Genomic DNA, 11199 nt, shown 5'->3' with positions numbered 1-11199 from the left:
AGCTAACAGACTGAGCTAACATGAGCTAACAGCAGCTAACAGACTGAGCTAACATGAGCTAACAGCAGCTAACAGACTGAGCTAACATGAGCTAACAGCAGCTAACAGACTGAGCTAACATGAGCTAACAGCAGCTAACAGACTGAGCTAACATGAGCTAACAGCAGTTAACAGACTGAGCTAACATGAGCTAACAGCAGCTAACAGACTGAGCTAACATGAGCTAACAGCAGCTAACAGACTGAGCTAACATGAGCTAACAGCAGCTAACAGACTGAGCTAACATGAGCTAACAGCAGCTACAGTTGGCAGCAGTTTACTTCACTGTCCATCATAAACTCTCAGAGAAACGCTGTCTGACCCGTTGTGGTGTCTTTGAGTTCCCCTTGTTTCTGCAGCAGTTTGTGTGTGTGTGTGTGTGTGTGTGTGTGTGTGCAGCAGGTCAAAGGTCACGGGGTCGTCATCATCCTCTGCTTTGCCTAATTACAGCTGAGATGAGAGTTTATGGCGCTGCAGCCGTTTGAAGTGTCCTGATGGGAGAAGCGTGGCAGCGGTTCAAAGTCCTGTTATGGAAATCTTTAATATTTAATACATCGATTAACATTAACAACTGAGGCAGAACTGTTTCAACACTTCCATTATTATTTGATATCTCTCCATAGAGCCGTGATGGGTGGCATAATGAAAGGTGGATCTCTATTTCAACCTTGAAGGGTTGGGCAGAGTGCCAGTAATGAAGACGTATTAAAGCTTAATGTAGCTTAATGTAGCAGGTGTCATATATATAATGTACAGAAGCTCTTTCTAAAGCATTATATTCATCGCTACTACCTTAAAAGCTACTAAATCTTCTGGGCTAAGTTAGTCTGGCTATGATTCTCTTCCAATTAATCAATAGAAAAATTGTTAACACACCTTAACTGGGATCCATTAGAGTGTCCCGGGGTAATAAATGTCCCCGCGGTGCTCCCAGGGGGGGCAAACTGCCTGCTGCACTCAGGTTAATGGGCAAAGTTGAGAGAAGTGACCACTAAATCTGCAAGGACGTTCACGCCGGCCGAGCCGCTGTCGCCGCCAAACGACCACGCCTAAGAGCCGGGCGCTAATCAATGGCTCCTGAGAGAGCGCCACGTGTGATTCATGTCAGCGTCTGAGTCCTCACAGCTTCATACGTGTTGGACTCCACCAAACCGCCGCCATGTCTCCACGGGGACCACCTCGCCAACAGGAAGTGACAACACGAGGATCTGTTTGTGTGTTTGTCAGGGCGCCACATGATCTGTCACATGATGACAGGGACAGATCATCCATCGTTCACAGTTCTGAAGACGTCTCCGTCACATCGTGTTCTCCGTCACATCGTGTTCTCCATCACATCGCGTTCTCCGTCGCGTCGCGTTCTCCGTCACGTCGCGTTCTCCGTCACGTCGCACTGCGTCTCCGTCACGTCGCACTGCGTCTTCGTCACGTCGCGTTCTCCGTCACGTCGCGTTCTCCGTCACGTCGCACTGCGTCTCCATCACATCGCGTTCTCCGTCACGTCGCATTCTCCGTCACATCACGTTCTCCGTCACATCGCACTGCGTCTCCGTCACGTCGCACTGCGTCTCCGTCACGTCGCGTTCTCCACATAACTTCAGATTTTGACATTTTTCTGGTGTGTTGGCTACAAAGTGTCTGTAACTGTCGGAGTCCGGACGGGGTGTTTTATCTTGAAAATCGTCCCCTTCCTGTGGACCACCACGGGACCTTATTTTGTAAAATATTTGTACGGTGAGAGGGAAGTAGCTGTGAGCCAGTGTCGTGCCAGAACCGGAGCAGACGATGTGCATCAGCTGTTGGTTTCATAATAAGACTGAAATGGATGAAGTTGTGTCACATGGTCGCAGACTGAGTGTGAAGCGCCTCACGTCTTCGTCACGTCAGTTTCCTGCCGAGACGCTGTCCAGCAGCCGTTTTTATCATTATCAGGATGAGTCAGCCGCCGTGCATTGACGAGCGCCCGGCCCGGCCCGGCCCGGCTCGGCCCGGCTCCACTTTGAGCTGTCAGAGAATCAGATCAGGAGGAAAGTGTGTGTGACAAGAGCTAATTAAGTCACATCATGCTGCTGAAACCTGACAGGAGGAGCGGGAAAACGCCGGGCTAATTGCGTTTACTTCATCTTGTAATGTGCGCCGTCATAACTGCTAATTCAATTGTACAATCATCCTGCCAGCTCCTGCCCATTAAGCACATTTAATTGCCTCCATAAAGCTTTTAATATGCAGCGCACACACAGCGGGGGACGTGACACGGACCCTCGCCACCGGCCAACATGCAGATGTCCCGCCGTCACCACGGAGACGAGGTCTGGGCGGAGTGTTATTGGACAGTCTTGTTTCCAATACATCATCATTAGACGAGTGTTCAGGGCCCGTTTGGTGGCTGGATGACGGACAGCTGGAGTCTGAGTCCGACACGCCGCCCGGGACGTTTATCTACGAGACCCTAACGAGACCCGAAGACATCGAGGCAAAATAAAATATAAAATCTGAAACATAAAGAGAGATGGCGATGAGGAAGATGTTAAACGTCTGTAGCTCCACAGACACAAGCTGCAGTTCCTCTAACGTCCACCTGAGGCTGGCTCCAGAAGTGAGTCAGTCTCCATGTCCAAATGTCCAACTTCACAGCAGAAATAAACATGTTTACAGCCTGGTACAAAAAACAGTTTTGGTCTCTGTAGCTAATTTCCCCGTTCATGACAACTGTACTGAGGGTGAATTTATATACAACTCACCTGTTCACATTATATTAAGGCTTAAAGTTATGCAGGATTAAGAGATTCAGCCGTCATGTGACTGACGGGGACGACCTGATTGGTGGGTGTTGGTGTGAGTGTCCACAGATAAGCAGACATGGTGAGGTCAGATAACGTGACAGGCACAGAGACATTTATAACGGCTAACAAAGCGGAGGAGACACTCATGTCGGACATCGTTACCGTCCTCCAACAAAGCCGTCGCTCCGCAGTCTCTCAAATTAAAATCGTGTATCAAACAGATCTGATGGCAGCGTCCATGTACTGCTCATATTTTACAGCGAGCCAATGAGAAGTAATAAGACTTTTATTTCATGTATCTGCTGCTGCCAGCTGCCGGCAGAGAGCCTCTTAATAGAAGCTGTCCATCACTGTCAGAGCAGGCGAGGCCCAACAAGAGGCCGACTGTAAAGAACCCGAGAGGGAGATAACACCGCAACACACCGCAACACGGCATCAACACGCCACCAACACGCCATCAACACACCACAACACGGCGTCAACATGCCATCAACACACCGCAACACGGCATCAACACACCACAACACGCCATCAACACGCACACCGCAACACGGCATCAACACACCACAACACGCCATCAACACGCCATCAACACGCCATCAACACACCACAACACGGCATCAACACGCCACCAACACGCCATCAACACACCACAACACGCCACCAACACGCATCAACAAGCCATCAACACACCAGCAACACGGCATCAACACACCACAAACAACGCCATCAACAACACGCCACAACACGCCATCACACAACCACAACACGCACGCCATCAACACGCCACACACGCACACAACAACAAAAACACGCCATCACACACGCCCAACACGCACCAACACGCCATCCAACACGCACATCAACACACCACAACACGCCATCAACAACGCCACCAACACGCCATCAACACGCCAACCAACAACACCACAACAACGCCAACCAACATGCATCAACAGCCACCAACACGCCATCAACACACCACAACACAGCCACCACAACAGCCATCAACAACACCACAACCACGCCATAAAACCCACCACAACGCCACCAACACGCCATCAACAACGCCATCAACACACCAACATACAAACCACAACATGCCACACGCCACCAACACACCACAAACGCCACCAACAACGGCATCAACACGCCTCACCACACACGCCACAACATGCCACAAACACACCACGACCATCAACACGCCACCACACGCCACCAACACACCACAACACGCCACCCATCAACACGCCATCAACACACCATCAACACGCCACCAACACGGCATCAACACGCCACCAACACACCACAACACGCCACCAACATGCCATCAACACGCCACCAACACACCACAACACGCCATCAACACACCACCAACACGCCACCAACACACCACCAACACGGCATCAACACACCATCAACACGCCACCAACACACCACCAACACGGCATCAACACACAACCAACACACCTGAGAGAGACATACACCTGAGAGACACACACACACACCTGAGAGAGAGACACACACACACACACACACACACACACACACACACACACCTGAGAGACACACACACACACACACACCTGAGAGAGACGCACACACACCTGAGAGAGACACACACACACGCACACACGCACACACACACAGACACACTTGAAGTCATTTTTAATGTTTCATCACTTTTTCTTTGTTTCTGCAGCTGAAATCAAAACATCAGAATCTTTAATTATTTTGTAAACTGAAATCTGCCTCCTGTTGCTGTGTGTGTATGTCTGTATATACACACACACTAATACACACACATATGTGTGATATGTGTGTGTATTAGTGTGTGTGTATATGTATATATATGTCTGTATATACACACACATACGTGTGTATATACAGACATATATACACATACACATGTGTATTAGTGTGTGTGTGTGTGTGTGTATATACAGACATATATACACATACACATGTGTATTAGTGTGTGTGTGTGTGTGTGTATATACAGACATATATACACATACACATGTGTATTAGTGTGTGTGTGTGTGTGTGTGTGTATATACAGACATATATACACATACACATGTGTATTAGTGTGTGTGTGTGTGTGTGTGTATACAGACATATATACACATACACATGTGTATTAGTGTGTGTGTTTCCCAGCATGCAGTGCAGCCTCCCTCCCTGGATTAGAGGACAGTGTGAGCAGTGTGTAGTTTTAATCTTTCTAAAAAGGCCGAGTCGTCCCTCAGGAGGCAGATTAAATGCTTCTTCACATTAGTGATGTCAGCACAAAATGATTATCTTTGGTGAATAATTTATTCGTCGCTCGGCCGCTCTGATTTCCTTATCTCTCTCCTTTCTGCCTGTTTCTCTGGCAGCAGACAGTAAATGGCTGTTAGTCTCCAGAAAACCTATGGATCGCTGTTTCCATCAATCAATTAAAAAACACTTACCTCACACTCAACATGATTTATATCTTGTTAATAGAATTGTCTCACTATATCCAGATATTATTATAGCCTTAATTCCATTAGCTGTTTGCTTAATGCTTTTTTTAAGGCTGACCTCCAGGAGCTCGCAGATAGAGGGGGGATTAGTCCAATATTGGCCCCAGCACAGAGCCTCTTTCTGGGAATGTTGGAGGTCAGGCCAGCCGGAGGACTCCGGACGTGACGCCGCCTCCTGATTGGCTGCTGTAATCCGAAAAGACCAAGCCGTCCGTTCATTATTGTTTACCGCTGTGACGTCCAATCAGACGAGCTCTCTGTCAAACACTGACGAGCCGGCCAGATTCGTTTGAACAGGAACTTCTGTCAGTACTCGAGTTCTCTGAACATCTGAATATGAATCAGCTGTTTCCATCAGCTGGAGCTCTTCTCTTCAAACCACGTAACACGTAACACGTCCTTCACACTTACTGAGGCCACACACACACACACACACACACACACACAGACATGTATACACACACACACGCACACACACAGACACAGACATGTATACACACACACACACACATACACACACACACACAGACATGTATACACACACACACACACACACCCACACTCCTTTGGGACTTGGCTTGGGAACCGGAGGGTGGCCGGTTCAAGTCCCACATGGACCAAATATGGAAGTTGGACTGGTAGCTGGAGAGGTGCCCGTTCACGTCCTGCCGCGGTTCCCTTGAGCAAGGCACCGCCCCCCCACTGCTCGCTGGGCGCCTCTCAGGGCGGCTGGCCGTCACTCCACCATCTCTCTCCACATTGCATGTCTGTGCCTTGTACTGCATGTGTGTGTGTCTGGGTTACATGCATGTAAATAAAAAGAGTGTAAAAAGAATTTCCCCGTTCGTGGATTAATAAAGTATATCTTCTCCTTCTCCTTCTTCTTCTTGATTCATCTGTTCCTGCATGTTGAATATTTCAACATATGAAGCAGGACGAGCGCCGCCTGCTACAGGAAGCAGATGAATCAGCTGTGCGACTTAATGACCGTCATATCCGACGACCTTTGGTACCAAACTTCAGCACGAGGTCAGTGTGTGCGAGAGCAGCGACGTTCTGCAGACAGGTGAGTCCACTTCCTGTCACAGACGTGAAATGATTTATTATTACCCGTTAACCACGATCTGTCCTGAACTATGACGCCAAAACACACCGGGCACGCCGGCACGTCACGGTTTGGCCTGTTCTCCACGACTTCAAACCCCATCAGGAACGTTCCAGGAACGTTCCAGGGCGTTCCAGGAACGTTCTTCCTCCAGACTTTAACTTGCTCAGATTTGCTAATTTTTTCAGGTTTCTGTGTGTCTAAATATTTAAATATGCTGCGCAGTGAAACTATTTTCATGATCTGAAGTTTGTACAGGATGAGTCCTTAAGATCACCTGTGGGTCGTTAAGGTCACCTGTGGGTCGTTAAGGTCACCTGTGGGTCCTTAAGATCACCTGTAGGTCCTTAAGTTCACCTGTAGGTCACCTGTGGGTCCTTAAGTTCACCTGTAGGTCCTTAAGTTCACCTGTGGGTCCTTAAGTTCACCTGTAGGTTGTTAAGATCACCTGTAGGTCGTTAAGTTCACCTGTGGGTCCTTAAGTTCACCTAATATTTTTTTATATTTTCATATTTTTGCAGTTGATAAATAAATATTTGTACATATTTTAAAGTGTCATCATGACGTGGACACGTCACTGTGGACTGACTGTTCAGCTGTTCACACAGGAAGTGGTTCATTACTAACAGGAAGCTGATTTACTGTGGATAAATCCTGAATGGAACCGGGTCAGAACCAGAACTCGTTTGTTGTTGAAGGACACTGAAACATTTGAAGAGAAACAAACCGGATTTAAAATGGCGTCGTGTTCATTTCTATTAATATTACATTATTATATTAATTTATGATCCGCAGAGACAAACACACAAACGTTTCTTTGATATGATCACAGATGAAACTAAATTCATTAAATAAACAATGTGTTCGTGTGAATATTTCAGTTTGATTAAAAGATCAGTTTGAATATTTCTCAGTGTAAATTTTCAGAATATTTCATCGTTACCAGGTCACTGATGGAGCGCACACACACACACACACACACACACACAGCCTGGGATAATTCAGCCTAATTGAATGAAAGCTCTCCGGCCTGATGTGGAACATTAATTGACATTTACTGAAGCCAAACAAAGGACAGCGCCGCCGTGACATCATCATCATCATCATCATTTAAAGGAGCGAATCCAAAGAATGAATCGTGGCGATCGAGCTGTTATCGATCTGAAAACAGGAAATCAATCAGAAAATGTCAGAGTAACAGAACGAGGTGAATTTATTTCAAGTGTCTGAGCTGCTCTTATTGTGGCGGGCCTGTTGCTGTGTGAGCTGCTCTTATTGTGGCGGGCCTGTCGCTGTGATGCATGCTGGCTTTGATGAGGGGTTAAACTGCTGAGAGCATGTTTGCTGAGCAGTCTCAGATGGCCCGTGGCAGCGATGGGGGCGGCGGCGGCGGCATCCTTTCCATCTCAGTGCGATGATGATGGAATGACCTGGACTTGATCTTTGAGGCCAGCACGCCTGATGCTGCTGCACATTGATAAATTGATTCTAAACTATTACCATGGTAAAAAAGCAATAAGGTCATAAAAATTGCATCGGTCCAGCCGGCTAAGTAAATCCGAAGCTTTTTGGGACGGAGAGACGGAGACAGCGGGCATGAGGTGGAATGAGAGAGCGAGGAATGACTTTGAAGAGCTCATCATCTTCAATCTATTTTTCCTGCCGGGCTCCATGCCGCTGCATAGAGCCACTTCATTACAGGGGAATAACTGTACACAGGCACAGCCCGGGCGGCCTGCACCGATCCCCTCGGGCCCCCGGGGGGCTCCAGCTGGTTAATACCTCATCACTGGCTCCATTGACCGCTTTAATCTGCACTCCTGTGATCAATAGACGCCCGCGGTAAATTAAAAGGGCCATTCCGTGTAATCAAGCCTGTTAATGCTCGCTCTGAAAACCATTATTTGTGGAAGGCATTTAGGAGAAAACTGCCACCGTGACGAGCCCGAGCCCCCAAAGATACCCCCCCACACACATACCCCCTCCCTCCACACATACCCCCTCCACCCGCACATACAGCCTCTCAGGCGGCTGGCCGTCGACTCCACCCATCTCTCTCCTCCCAACCATTGCATGTCGTGCCTTGTACTGCATGTTGTGTGTCTGGGTTAACATGCATTAAATACAAAAGTATGAAAAAAAGATTTCCCCGTTCAGGGGATTAATAAAGTATATCTTCAACTCCTTTCTCCTTCGTCTTCTGAGTCTCTGTGTTCCTCATTTTGAATATTTCACATATGAGAGCAGGACGAGACCGCCCGCCTGCTACAGGAACAGATGAATCAGACTGTGCGACTATAATGACCGTAGCATAGATCCGACGACCTTTGGTACCAACTTCGAGCACGAGTGTCAGTGTGTGCCGAGAGCAGCGAGATGTCTCAAGACAGGTGAGGTCAACTATCCTGTCACAGACGTGAAATGATTTATTATTCCACCCGTTAACGCGCGCGAATCTGTCCCTGAACGGTGAACGACCAAAAACACCACCGGGCACGCCGGAAACGATCGAACGGGTTGGCCTGTTCTCCCAACGACTTCAACAACCCCATCAGGAAACGTTCCCAGGAACGTTACCAGGGCGTTCCAGGAACGGTTTCTTCTCCAGAACTTTACCTTTGCTCATGGCTATTTTTCAGGTTTCTGGTGCGTCTAATATGTTAAATATGCTGGCGCAGTGAAACATATTTCAATGATCCGAAGTTTGTACAGGATGAAGTCTTAAGATACCTGGGGGTCCGTTAAGGTCACCCTGTGGGTCGTTAAGTCACCTGTGGGGTCCCTTAAGAGCACCGTGTGGTGGCTCGTTAAGGGTCACCTGGTCGGTCCTTAAGATAACCTGTGGGTCGTTAAGGTCACCTGTAGTCCCTAAGGTCACATGTATAGTCCCTTAGTTCACCTGTTTGGTCGTCTAAGGGTCACCTGTCGTCAAGGTTCCTGTTTAAGTCACCTGTAGGTCCTTAAGTTCAGCCTGTTGTCGTTAAGTCACTGTGGTTCCTTAGATCACCTGTAGGGCCTTAAGTACACCGTTAGGTTGTTAAGACACCTGTAGGTCCTTAAGTTACCTGTAAGTCGTTAAGATCGACCTGTAGGTCGTAAGTTCACCTGTCCTTAAGTTCACCTGTTTGGGTCCTTAAGTTCACCTGTGGGTCCTTAAGTTCACCTGTAGGTCGTTAAGATCACCTGTTTTTATTTTATCTATTACATTTTAATATTTTTTATATTTTCATATTTTTTGCAAGTTGATGATAAATATTTGTACATTTAAAGTGTCACATACGTGGGACACGTCACTGTGGACTGACTGTTCAGCGTTCACACAGGAAGTGGTTCATTCACTAACAGGAAGCGGATTTACTGTGGATAAATCCTGAATGGAACCAGGTCAGAACCAGAACTCGTTTGTTGTTTGAAAGGACACTGACACTTGAAGGACACAAAACAACCGGTTTAAAATGGCGTCGTGTTCATTTCTATTAATAACATTAATTACTATTAATTTAAGATCCGCAACACCAACATCCAAACACACAAACGTTTCTTTGATTATCACAGAGTGAAAACTAAATTCATTAAATAATCGAACGTGTTCGTGTGAATATTTCAGTTTGATTAAAAGATCAGTTTGAATATTTCCTTCAGTTAATTTTCAGAATATTCATCGTTACCAGGTCACTGATGGAGCGCACACAACACACACACACACACAACACCACACACAAGCCACTGGGAATAAATCAGCCTAATTGAATGAAAGCTCTCCGGCTGATGTGGAACATTAATTGACATTTAACTGAAAGCCAAACAAAGACGCGCGACGCGCCGCGCAAGTGGAACAATCATCACATCATCATCATTTAAGGAGCGAATCCAAGAATGAATCGTGGCAGCGAGCTGTTTCGATCTGAAAACAGGAAATCAATCAGAAAAATGTCAGAGTAACAGAACGGGTGAATTTTATTTCAGTTCTGAGGCTGCTCTATTGTGGCGGGGCCTGTTGCTGTGTGAGCATCTCTTATTGTGGCGGGCCTGTCGGCTGTGATGCATGCTGGCTTTGATGAGGGGTTAAACTGCTGAGAGCATGTTTGCTGAGACAGTCTCAGATGGCCGCGGTGGCAGCGATGGGGGCGCGGCGGCGGCATCCTTTCCATCTCAGTGCGATGATGATGGAAATGACCTGGACTTGATCTTTGGGCCAGCACGCCTGATGCGGCGGCACATTGATAAATGATTTCAAAACTATTACCATGGTAAAAAAGCAATAAGGTCATAAAAAATTGCATCGGTCCAGCCGGCAAGTAATCCGAAGCTTTTTGGGACGGAGAGACGGAGACAGCGGGCTGAGGTGGAATGAGGAGAGCGAGGAATGACTTTGAAGAGCTCATCATCTTCAATCTATTTTCCTGCCGGGCTCCATGCCGCGGCATAAGCCACTTCATTACAGGGGAATAACTGTACACAGGCACAGCCCGGGCGGCCTGCACCGATCCCCCGGCCCCCGGGGGCTCCAGCTGGGTAATTACCTCATCACTGGCTCCATTGACCGCTTTAATCTGCACTCCTTGATCAAATAGACGCCCGCGGTAATTAAAAGGGCCATGTCCGTGTAATCAGCCGGTTAATGCCGCTCTGAAAACCATTATTTTGTGGAAGGCATTTTAGGAGAAAACTGCCACCGTGACGAGCCCGAGCCCCCCAAAGATACCCCCCCCACACACATACCCACCCTCCACTCAACACATACCCCCTCCACCCTCACATA

The sequence above is a fragment of the Larimichthys crocea genome, chromosome IX (genome assembly GCF_000972845.2).
Source record: "Larimichthys crocea isolate SSNF chromosome IX, L_crocea_2.0, whole genome shotgun sequence".
Lineage (NCBI taxonomy): Eukaryota > Metazoa > Chordata > Actinopteri > Sciaenidae > Larimichthys > Larimichthys crocea.
Note: the sequence above shows the minus strand (reverse complement) of the source record.